Source organism: Prinia subflava, chromosome 4 (genome assembly GCF_021018805.1).
Source record: "Prinia subflava isolate CZ2003 ecotype Zambia chromosome 4, Cam_Psub_1.2, whole genome shotgun sequence".
NCBI lineage: Eukaryota > Metazoa > Chordata > Aves > Passeriformes > Cisticolidae > Prinia > Prinia subflava.
The window spans coordinates 28,081,667-28,094,173 of NC_086250.1; the positions used below are offsets into that span (position 1 = coordinate 28,081,667).

The 12,507-nt window shown below is 42.0% G+C and overlaps 1 protein-coding gene across 2 annotated transcripts in view; it reads left to right on the top strand.

The window, feature by feature from the left end:
* The first annotated feature begins 6,321 nt into the window (after positions 1-6,321).
* Positions 6,322-12,507, top strand: part of CDK17 (cyclin dependent kinase 17) — a 90,478-nt gene continuing 84,292 nt past the window's right edge. For both annotated transcript variants that reach the window (XM_063396282.1, XM_063396283.1), the window contains exon 1: positions 6,322-6,460. The gene's annotated coding sequence lies outside the window, so the exon portion shown is untranslated. The remainder of the gene's footprint in view (positions 6,461-12,507) is intronic.

The following is a 12,507-nucleotide window of genomic DNA, read 5'->3' on the forward strand; positions in this document are numbered from 1 at the left end:
TCATTTCCAGCATTCACCATGCACACTGGTGCCATTTTCATGTGCCTTTTCTCATACTCATCATATTCCCCTCATCGGATTTTAGTTCTGCTCCCACTTCTTTTATTCCCATGTCTCTTACACCTTGCTGTCCAGCATTAAAAAGAGAAATTTGAGAATGATCTGGTTTTATCTTCACTGAACAGATACCATCTTTGCTAGAACAAACTTAAGTTTTATGTAACAGGATTACAGGAAAGTAACCAGCTGTCATGACTGAAAGCAATTTCATTTAAGTCCTGAAACACTGTAGATAGAGCAACCATTACAATAAGGAAAAACCAAGATGTTTGACACCTATAGTCTTATAACAGCAGGAGTCTCTGCATATTTTGTGCTTTAACTTCAAATCTACTAAGTAGTTTGAATTGGCAATGATACAAATGTTCTGAGACTCACTGATGGTATTTCTAATCAATTCAGTGAATAATGACTGCAGATTTCTATGAAGCAATTTACTTGCCATGAAGAAGATAAAGAGATGCTTGCTATTCTGTCTGAGACACTGAACCTGCATGAAAGAAACGGATTAACAGGACCCTCTTGCCCTGCCATTTCAGATTTCTCTTTCATAAAGGTAGAAGTGTATCCCTGAATGGTACCTGAAAGGGACAAGCAGCAGAGGTGTGCATATATATGCGGCTAATTTTCATTACCAGCAGATCTTCATTGTTTTGCTCAAAATCTTTTCACTAGCTTTAGTCTCCAACACAAAATGTAAACAAAATATATATATTAAAAAAGAATTTAAAAATCTTTCTTTCACTAGGCTAGAGTTTTATAGTGATGTATCATCCAAGGCACAAACCTTATTTTTAGACAATCTACAGAAAATACCTCACCATTTTCTATGTGAGTATGATAATTGAAGTAGGCTTAATATCTTTTGTTTTGAAAAGCAGGATGTCCTGTCTTTCAGAGCAGTAGTAGAGAAATAAAGGAGTGTCTAATGTTTGTTTGCAAACCCAGGCAGAACTGTACAAAAAGTCTGTCTCCATGCTATTAACTTCCTTCTACAAGGACTAAGCTGACTTTTGCTGAAGTCAATAGAAAGATTTCATTTACATTAGCTGGAGGAATGTCTATCTGGAAGAAAAAAACAGTCAAGAATAACCAAGCAATGAGACTAGATTTTCCACTAAAACAGTGCTCCAGATCCAAAAAACATACACAACTGGTAGATACCTTGTATGTACAAATACCACAAATGCCAGATATAAATAAAAGCATCAATTCTGATATTTTAAAGATACTGAAATTATTATCTACATGACTGATACATACTCTTCAAAATTTAGAGATGCAAGGTGTGAGGAAATGTGAAACGATATTTAAGCAGCATTGTGACAGGATATTGTTACATATAGGAACGAAAAGGTTTAGCAATATTGTCGTGTTGCGGCAGCCTGGCACGTCCTCCCCGTTCTCTCCGATGGTGCCTCGTGGAGCTGCAATGGGGGTGCGACCCTGCCCTGGAGCTCGGAGATTCCCAAGCTGTCGTTCGGGATCGGCGCACTGGGAATGAAGATGAGGTGGGCCCTGCTTGCAGTCCAGGAACTGCTTTATTTCTCTGGTAACTGGAAACAACTCTCAACCTGAACTTAAGGCACAGGCAGGGACCCCGCACCGGGGTCGTGCAGGGGGTTTTATGGGGAAGGACAAGGAGGGATCCGTGGTGTGATGACAACTTAGCTAGGGAGGGGTTTGGGGCACAGAAAACCACACAAGGACCAATAAGGAACACACAGGGAGGGGATATCCTAGAATGACCAACAGGGCATTGAAGGATGGCTAACTGGCGGGGAATATTCCAGAACAATGGGTAGGGATAAACATAGATTGACAACTAAATAGGTAGGGTAACACGCAGGGGGTTGGTCCAGGGAAGACTGGCATAGGACATTCCAGAACACTGGGCAGGCACAAAGGAGACTGGCACTCTATGGAAGGAGGGAAGGGTAGGTCCAGGGAAGATTGACAGGCAGGGGATCCAGGGACATCCTATTCTGAAGTATTACAGAACAAGAGGGTTATAAAGCCATTAACAAAACAACTTACAGACCCTGACAGAACACTAAAACACATACCACAACACAGTATAAAGGAAGAAAACAGTGATTATATGCTACATGTATATGTATTTTCATATATTAGAAGTATTAATATGCTATAAATTATAATATAGATAGGAACTAAGCACAGCTAATGTACTTAGTCGTCTAGTAATTCTGCAGCAGTTAATCAGTCTCCAAATGCCTTTATAGCTATGCAAATGAAAATCTCAAGTGTAGATAATGAACACGCCACTCTTTTCACTTTGAGAACCCTTTCCTGCTTGCCAAAAGCAAGGTTTACAAGAACAAATAGTAACTTTCTGCAATGTGCCTATGTGAAATATACACAGCTAAAGCAAAGTGCAACTAAAACAATGACCAGCTACCAGTTACAGAAATCTTGGTAGAAATGGCTACAGGTCTTGTTAGCAGAAGCATACCACTCTTTGCTTCTTTCAAGGGGTACCTCCTTCATGTTACTACTTCCTGCTCCCATTCATCAGAAAGGAAGGGATTTGGTCATCCAGTGAGGCAATAGAATTGTACTGTATTTAGCCTAGAGGCCTTGTACTAAATCCAAGTAACCTGGAAAACACTTCATGTGAATATCAGCTTGGCGTAAGAAACCAAGAAACTGTCTTAATTTGATTATTTTAAATGGAATGGAGTTTTGTGTAGGTGGAAGACAATCATTACAGACAAGAGCGCTACACAGACTAATACATAAATAGCTCGTGCTGTGAGGAGAACAATAGCCCTGTTTCTTTTCTCAGAGCACAGATACAATTAGTTAGAGGATATTGCATTCTTCAGAAATTTTTGGCACCCAATAGAAAAAAACAATTGCATTTCAAAACAGAATATTGTGTTTGGAAATCATTTCCTCTTTTAATAACCCGCCAAGGCTTTCAGTCTTTCCCCTGCAAACGAACACATCCCTTGTAGTTTAGCACAATGCTTTCCCACACTGCTGGCTGATTGAGAGGTCGCTGACTCCTGATGCAGTGACACAGAATCCTGAGCTTGCCTCTTGGCAGGGAAGTAACTGCTTTCCACATACATTGTGTTAAAAATGCACAGGTTTCTGTAGGGTTTCCATCTACCATTATGTGAACTCCACTGATTTAACTCCCATACTTTTACTGTCACAGAATAACTACATACTTTGGTTGAAGAAACATAGAGGTAAAACCAAAATGTTCATTTTCAAAGTAGGAAATCTCAGTCCCCTGACAGCACTGTATTCTTACTCCTGGATTTATATTCTAATGGCTAATGTAGATTTCATCAGATTGTCCAGTGGCAATAATTCATTCCATGTAACCTGGGTGTATTCCATTCTTGCTGGATTAGAGAGAAGATCTATTGCACTCACTAGCCAATCCATTTTAAAACTAGTTTAAAATATTAATAATCACGGTTAGCTAGATGGAAATATGATTGATTGCTACATAATCCACTAAATAATAAAACAAATCAATAGCTATAGTTATAAAACTAGACCCGTGGGATAAATCAATCAAAACTAGTGCTTACATTTCAAACTTAAGTCTGTCACTCTTGTCTTCCTTCTGCACCATCTTTTGCCCAGATGTGAAAATCTTCATCTGAGGTCATGAGGTAGTAGCAGATACAAAGGCCAAATGGATATCAAGTGTTCTACTGTTACAAACTCTTGCCTCTAAATAATTCATTATTCTCCCCATTACAAGTGGAAAACCCTAAAATACTCTGATTACACTGCATTCAGTGTTGACCCCTCATTTCTTGGGGGATTCATACTAACTGCTCATTTTTTTAGTTTCTTCCTTTATTTGCCATAATTTCTTTTCCTGTAATAACAGAAGTATCAACAGCAGGCATGAATATGTATCAAGTAAAACAAATATATTTTACTGGTATTTTTAATATATAAAAACACAGTTTCATAAACTTCCAACCCACCTTCTCTCTGTACTTCATAGGTGGAGCAGCATTTACTTGGATGTGCTGCAATAAATGGATGTGCTGCACTCATTACTGTGCTGTCTCAAAAACTCGTTATACAAATCATGCACATAATAAACTTGCACACTATCATTTCTAATGTTACTACATACTCAAAATAGCCTTCAAATTGAATAAGATAAAACAAAACATACATCATCTAGTTAGCATTCAAAAATCAGGAGAACTGGTAGGTCTAGCAAGAACTGGTAGGTCCTGAGCTTTAAAGGAGATCTGTAAAGGGTATCTTTGCATTACCAGAAAGTTCAAAGCTTGAGTGTCTGCGTTCTCTGTGTTATTAAAAATCCCACAAGTTTTGCAAATACAAGGTAGCTATCCTACATCTTGAAAACATGCAAAAATACCTTGGCAATCATGTTTAGTCTGTATAAACAGAAAGTTTGTTTCTGACTCATATTTACTTCTCTTTATCTTAAACCGATTTCACTAGAAATTTACATCAGCATGAGCAAAGTGAATTTCTGTGCGTTTAAGTGGTTTCATGCTTGCACTCCTTTTTTAGGCAAGAGAAATTGACTTCTGTGTTTACTGGGAAACATACTTGTCTGTGTTCTGGTTTGCTTGTGCTGTTGGAAGGGTCAACAGAGCCGGAAGCAGGGGAATTTTCAACTGGCACTGCTCCTGTGAAGGCAGCTCCCACTTGGCCCTGCTGTGGAGAAGGCCTGGCTCAAATAAGCTGCACACGGAGTTCCTTGAGATCAGGGGCTTGCAGCTGCAAATTAAAATGTACTCTAGTCTCCACCTAGACACAGCAGAGTACAGACCTGCCTGCAGAATGAAGCAGTTTGGGCCTCACTCAGCATCCACAGGAGTGTGGGGAAGCTCAGACCCATAACCTGGATCTGCGTGAAGATGGAAGAATGCCCTATGACATCAAATTTGAACTGCAAGAGAGCAGGTGGTCTGCAAGGATCAGCAGATTTCCAAAAGGGAAAAAAACAAACTATTCTCCAAATTCTGGCCCAAGTGTACCTTTGCCCTGGTACTTTTAGTTCAAAACCATGTCACTAAAATCAGTTCAGATTTGGTCCTCCTGGTAGATCTTGTCCTTTGTGTGATGGAAATGTGAAAAAAAGATAGTACAGAACAACTGGCTCTGAAGACAGGCTTTCACCTTCAAGGTCTCGTTCAGTAACACACAAAGCCTAAGAAATTTAGGGCTGGAAAGGGCCGAGAAATGAGGAAACACAGACTAGATCACTTCGAGGGGAAAAAGATTCTGGGCGCAGGAAGGCAGCACCGTTGGCGCTGTCAGAGCGATCACGAGGAGGACAAGGGGGATGGTACGGGGACCGCGAATGCAGGAGACAAAGGAAAGAAAATACCACAAGAATAAATACGGAAAACATGAGTTAGAAACGGATCTAAAGAGACACGGGCTTCCCTTAACTTCAGTTACTAATGTGCCAGCCGTAGAAAGGGGGAGAAGGAGGATGCCTCAGAGATGAGCTAAATCGCCTTGCAAACCCAAGACGAAACGCTGCCAAGGAACCGGTAAAAATGAAGCGACCAAACGCCCTTTTTCTACCCGCCCCTTCACGAAACGGCTCAGGGAGCCCCCTCGGATGACCAGCAGCACGCAGGGCCCTGGGGCGGTTTCCCGGGAGCCTCTGCCGAACAGACCCACTTCCTTCCGCGGGAGGAGGCGGCCGCGCAGGGCCGCTGAGGCGCGACGAACGGCAGCAGCGCCCCATTCGGCTCGGCGCGGCCGGGCTCCCCCGCAGCGGGGAGGGCGGCCCAGAAAAGCGCTGCGGCAGCCCCCGCTCCCCGCGCCGCCGCCCGGGGCATTCCCCGTGCTCCGCCCTGACCCCCCCGCTGCCCGCGCAGCCGCCGCCTCGGCCGGGGCCGCCTCGGCCGCCAGGTGTCGCCGGCGCACGGGCGTCCCCGCGGCCCCTCCTGCGCCCGGAGCCGGCGGGGCTGGCTCAGTGCGAGCGGGCGGAGGCGTCAGCCCGCAGCGGGGACGCGCAGCCCAGCCCGGCTCGCCTCGGCTCGCCCCTTCCTCGCACACCCCCGCGTCCCGGCTCGGCTGATCCTCTCGGCACCGCCAGCGGCCGGCCGGGCGGCTCCCGAGCACGGCCTGCGGCCGCTCTCCGGTGGCGGCGGCGGGGAGCCGCGGCGAGGAGAAAGCTGCCGCTGCGGCGGCGGCGGCGGGGGGAGCAGCCATGTTGGAGCGGGGAATAAAGTGACTTTCGTCGGGGAGGGAGCGCGGCCGGCGGTCCGGCGGAGGCGAAGGCTCTCGGGCGGCGAGCGGAGGGGGGGCTCGGCTCCCGGCGGCCGGATACTGCTCCTCGGCGGAGGAGAAGGGGAAGGAGAAGGGGCAAAGGAACCGCCCCCGGACCTGCGAAGCTCCGGCGCTGCTGGTGAGTTGTGGCTGTTCATTGTCTCCCGGCCCAGGGGTGCGGGTCCGGCTCGCGGCGGGGTGTTGGCTCTCGGCCTGCGGTGCGTGGGACGTCGCGGGGGGTGAGGTGACAGCGCGGCCCGGAGCAGAGGGAAGTGATGGTGGTCGTGGGAGAGCGCCCCGCGAGAGGGCCGGGGGCTGCCCGGGGAGCCCCGGGCGCGGGGAGCGCCGCTTGGCGCCCGCGGGCAGGGTCGGGCCGGGCTGCGGGGGATTTCCGCTGCCCGGTGGCGGCTGGGAGCGGCTCCGCGGGGGCCAGGGGCCAGCGCCGGGAGGCTGAGCCCTCTGCCGAGGGAGTCGCGCGAAGCCGGGCCGGAGGGGTGAGCCGGGGATGGCAGCTCCTGAGCACTGCCGGATTTTTTGGTGATCCTGCGTTCGTCACCGTCCTTTCCCCACCGCCTCCTCCTCTTCAAGCGAGGCAGCGTTCTCCTGACAGCTCTTCTCCTCGCAGCCTCCGCACGTATGACACATCGCGCCTATTGCCGGTCTCCCCCCACACGCACACCCAAAATATGTAGGTTTCAGTGCGTGGCATAGGAGTTCTTCTGCTGTGAGCTTTGAGTTAGAAGGTGACAGGATACGTGAACAGTGTCTGACCCTGAACTTCTGTGAACTCTTCCCTCCCCTTCCTCGTTTAGATATGTAATGGCTTGAGACCAGTGAGAGCAAAATGGTTCTCTCGAAAGGACGGGGGAAATCAGGTGGGATCATGGATATTTTATATTTCTTGCAAATTTATTACGCCCAGCACTGCTAATGCCATGTTCATATGAGTGGATTAGCTGTTGCGTTAGAAGAATGCTGACCTTGATCCCCTTTGTCTCTCCTGCAACAATTTTGGTAGCTGGCTCTAGTTGTTTTAAACTCATTGCTGTCTTTGGCATTTTGCTCATGGTTGTTAACAGTGTTACGGTGTTACGAGCGAAACAGGGCTGATTTATAATCCTTGTTTTTCTTAAATTTTGATGAATAATTTCTGTTCTTTTGTAATTTCACAGAAGATCGATAGCAACATTCTTGTAGGTATCACGGTATAGGTACAAGAGTAAGCCTGGTTTGACGTTCTTCCGTTACTTTTCTCCCCCTTCCCCCATCCCCCATTTTTATTGTATTAATTGAACTGGAAATTATATCTCCAAAGGTTAAATACTGGGAAGATGGGGGCAGAAGAAAACATTTATGAAATTAGACTTAGTACCAAATTCAGATTTGTTTTTCTTACTAAAATTGGGAAAAAAAGGAAGTAGGTAATCTGATATTTTACGTGCTTAAGATGTTAAAGAAATTGCCAGGTTGCTTTGTTATAAGAATTCTGTGTTTTCACACATAGCTCTTGTTATTTACATCTGCACTTCAGTAAGTGACATGAGAGAGGCTTGTTTTGAATAATTAATGTAGAAGTAATAGATATGAAAACATAAAATCACATGTTTAAATACATGGTGAAAATTTTCCTTTAAAATGTTTGTGCTTGAAAGAACAAACTGAATTTAAGTCTCCAACACAGATAAACCATTTTAATGTTAACTTGGCATTAAAAAAGCCATTTAAATTGGAAAGATGAAAGCATCTTTTTTTTTGCTGGCATTGTTTAAATACTGCTTTGGCAGTAATGAGTCTGACTTACAAAAATCTTTGGGAAGGAAGCGCAGTGAGGTTCATACCTTGTATTTGCATATTGTACTGTGTAGCCATGTGTTTACCCAGGATGGAGCTCTACACAAATCATGAGGTGGGTGCTGCCTACATCCGTACTGAAGAGTTTGCAAATTAAAGCCCATGTTGTCTGAAGCAAATTATAGTTTGAATGTGGGGAGTCATTTATTTTAAGCTTGGCTAAGGATGTAGTGCATTAATTGATCTTTTTAATATGTGAAATGCCACTAGCGTGTAGTGAAATACCTAATTTATAATTGCAAATATAATTTAAATTGAGAAACAGATCATGGCTGTGTATTTCCCCTGAATGGCTCTGGCTTCAATTTCTGCCTAACATTGCAGTGTGTAAATATGGTATAGCTTATGACAGGGATGTTAAGATGCTCAGTCTGCATGTGTTGCTGTTATGAAGGGGAGCTTATACAGTAAAACTATGCAGAATTTTTTGAATGGCCTAGTGACATACCAATCTTGTAATTTCTTAAATTACTATCTGCTGCTAGGAAAAAAAAGGATGTTTTACTCATCTTAATAAGTTTCTGTCCAGCAGTATATTTGATTAATTGTACCTAAAAAGTGCAGTTGGGAAAGGCTTTGTTGAAGTCTGGTTCAGTGAAATGTCTACATTAAAATCTTTCCATGAGTTTGCTCTTGACCCGTTTTTCATGTTAAGTGGAAGCCTTTTGATATTCCACGAACAAATGAGTTTCTGTTTTTGTCCAGAAAAGCTAATGAGCTGTATTTTAAGAAGTTGTATATACCAATTGTGTATTTATTGAATGCATTATATGGTATGATGGGAAAATGAGCAAGATCATGTCTAAAAATCAAGCTCAATAATTATAAAGCTTTTCTAGCATAAACTCACTAAACGTTGCTTACAGTTGTTAAGTTACAGATATCTTTTCAGCTGCATGCTTTCTAGTGCTTACTCTTTTTTATTTCTGCAGCAAGCCTTGTATAGCTATTAAGGCAGCAGGACACCACTGTAATAAGTGGCAGTTCAGAATTTTATATCTTACACTACAACTTTAGCATGTAAAAACACTTTTAAAATGCCAAATGTTTACTTGACAGTTATGGTTCACATCTAAAGAACAAACTAAGCCAGTGTATTGTTAGCAATCACTGCCTTATTTTGCAGTGCACATAGTTATAGCAATGGCTTTTGCCTTCTGAGTGTAAGGACTGGGATTTGGGGGTTTTTTTGGTGCCTGTTCACATACTGATGTAGCAACTTGAATGATAGAAGTAAAAGCATTTTATATTTACATATTTTAATCACTAGACAATAATTCCCTTTTTAAAAATAAGTCTAGGCCTAGGGGGCTTTTAAACTTTTGCAATATTTTATATCCTGTTACTTATTCCTTTTGGGCCTTGGCAATGTTCTTCCCCACAAAATAGGGCTTTCTCCAGAACTACCGCTAGTGGTGTGGGATGGGGTTTTTTCCTGTGTATTTTGTGAAGAATCATGATGCAATTTTGACAGCTTTATCTGAAGAAGAATGAAAGTTAACGCTTGTTTGGAAAAATGACTTTTTATAATTCTGTATTGAATACGAATTCATAGATACTCATTCTTTACTAACTTGGTGGATTGGCAATTCTTCTGGAGTTGCTGGTTTCCTTCTTTTAGCAGTGATGTCAACTGTCAAGAGTTTAGTAGAACTGGCTAATTAGAACATATACAAACAGCAGTTTAAACCACTGATAGTCTCAAGGAATAAACAAGACTTGTACTTGAGCTGATTTGCCAACTTGAAGAACTTGAGAACACTGGGAAAGGAAAAAAAAGAGTTCTTTAGTTTTGTGATCCCATTATATGGAAAACCATTACTATAATGGGTGCCTAAATCAGGTAATTTGCATTGGACCAGCTTTTGATACATCAGTCCTTGGATAGTAAGGCTTCAGCCACATCCTTGGAGATCATTATACCATGTACCTGATCATGCTATAAGATACCATAGACACATTGATACTGGGAATCACTGTAAAAATGCTTTACTGGCATATTTGGGCTTTTGTGTATAGTGCTGGCTTTTAAAGGATTAGAAGTTTCATTCAGTAGGAAACATCAGTTTATCAGGGGTGCTATGCCTAAGCACGAATATCAGAAAAAACAGAAATGTGATAGAGCAGCATTGTCAGTGCAGCAGCAGAAGAAACAGCTGTCCAGTCACAATTTAATTTTTCATGCAGTAAGCCAGAATTAGGCAAAATGATTTTAAAAAGACTGAAAAATACAAGCTTTTTTAACTAAACACTGTTACTGTTATGAAGGGTTACTCTGTTACTGAAGGGTTTCTCTGAATTTCAGGACAATTTTCTCCTTCCTTATTTCAGCAATACATTGAAAATGCAGTAAGCTGAAGGACAATTGTATCTTATTTTTTGATGATGAACTTTTTGTTTTCTTTTTTAATTTATGGTCTCTGGAACAACTGGTTTTGCATATATTATGATGATCAGGGCTGTGTTATTATACCAGAACAAAGAAATGACGTATCTTTCAGTAGCACTCCCAGCTACAGTTCTTGCCTATCTTTGATTTTAGGTTGAACTTCTTAGGTACTTTGCATAAGTGAATGTTACTCTGTGCCCTCTAAGCATATTTCATTTAATTATTATCAGTACCTCATTATTGTGCTCCCTTCTCTGACTGCTGTTGTTTTTAAAGGTTTGGTAGAGTTGCATGGCAGTCTCTGATTTTTAGCATCTGCATTTTGTCAGTTTCACTAAGGATACTTTTCAGTAAGGATGCTTTCAGTTTGTGTTAAAGTTGTCAGAATCATGACATTCTCTTCTTTCCTTGGTGGATTAGAGTGTTTTGCAGGCATGTAGCTGTTCTGAGGCAGTAATATCATAGTCAACTGTCATAGTCTGTATAGTCTTTCAGAAATATCTTTTCCCAAGTGTTTCTGCCTTCCTGTTCTTGTCTTACGATCTGTAAGTAACTTTGTTGGGATGTTGTTCAGGTATGTGCAAGGTGTGTCTTTACACAGCAGTCATTAAAGTTACCATTTTGTGATGTTTACAGTTAATTTGTGTTCACTGAAGTAAAGATCTTTGCAAAATATGGATTACTAAGAATTGTCAAAGAATATTAGCCATCTGCAAAACCATTGTCGTGTAATTGAAAGAAAACTGTTTAGATTATGTAGTTATGGTCTATAGGTTAGTTTACAAAAAATGTAAAGAAGCCAATTTGCAAAAATGTAAAGAAATTGACACTGAGATCAATTAATATGATTGATAAGAAAGGCCAAAGTCTGTGATGAGGAAAGCCCATGCTGTCACCAACTATTACAATTAGGTGTATTTCAGGATGAAATTGTATTCTAAGAAAGCCATTAGCCCATTAGAAAAGCTAAAGAAAGTGTAAACATTTGATGTTCTTAGAATAGGTTGATGTTCATGAAATACTACTATATTAGTAAGTAAACCACCTTAAAGTTGTATGTGGTTCTCTGAGACATTTCCTAAGAGAACCTGAAGGTGTTAAACAGCTGTCACTGAAGTTGTGAGGTAAGAATTGTAAAAGTTGCTAGGACACTTTCTGGAGTGGAAATGCTGGTCATATATCTCAGTATGTCTCAGAACACTGAGAGATTACGTGATTTTAGCACAACTAAGGTTTCTTTCAGTGGTTTTAGGAGGTAGTTATATGCACAGTAATGACTATTGGCAGAGCAGGAGATTAAGCAAAGAAAACTGTTTCTCAGCATATACTTATAGAGGACCAATCTTGTGAAACTAACGTCTGGTTCTCTTGATAAGATTAAATACTTCATGTGGTATGTTGTTGATACTGCAGACAGGTGTCACTGAAACTTTTTCCTTGGCTCTTATGTGGCATTTTGATTATGGAACTAAAATGATAGATCAAGCGACAACATATGAAATGGTTTAAAACCCAGTGGATAACGTGAAGCAAGTGGTTACCTATAAATAGTTTCTGTTACGTAACCACGTGTGATGAGGGCTCCTCATGGTAAGTTTGTGAAGAAGCCCTGGGAAACCTGCTCAGTGTCAGCTGTTGGGCTTTGCTGGTAATGAAGTGAAAGTCAGTGAAAATTGCCCATTATTTCTGTAGCTCCAGTAAATTGGGAAAACAATAGATCCTGAAGAATAGGTCATTAGCACAGGATAGATTCTGGGAAAAATGGCAGCTTCCTGTTTGTTTACTTATATTTTATATCAGGCTTTTAAAGATTGAATACGGTGTATGAACTTTTAAAATAATTTAGTTGTATTTGATAACTAAATCAAATATGCGCAGCTATTAATATTAGCTCTTAGTTTGGGTATTTTTTCTGTAAAGGTGGGGAATAGTTTCTCATGTATAAT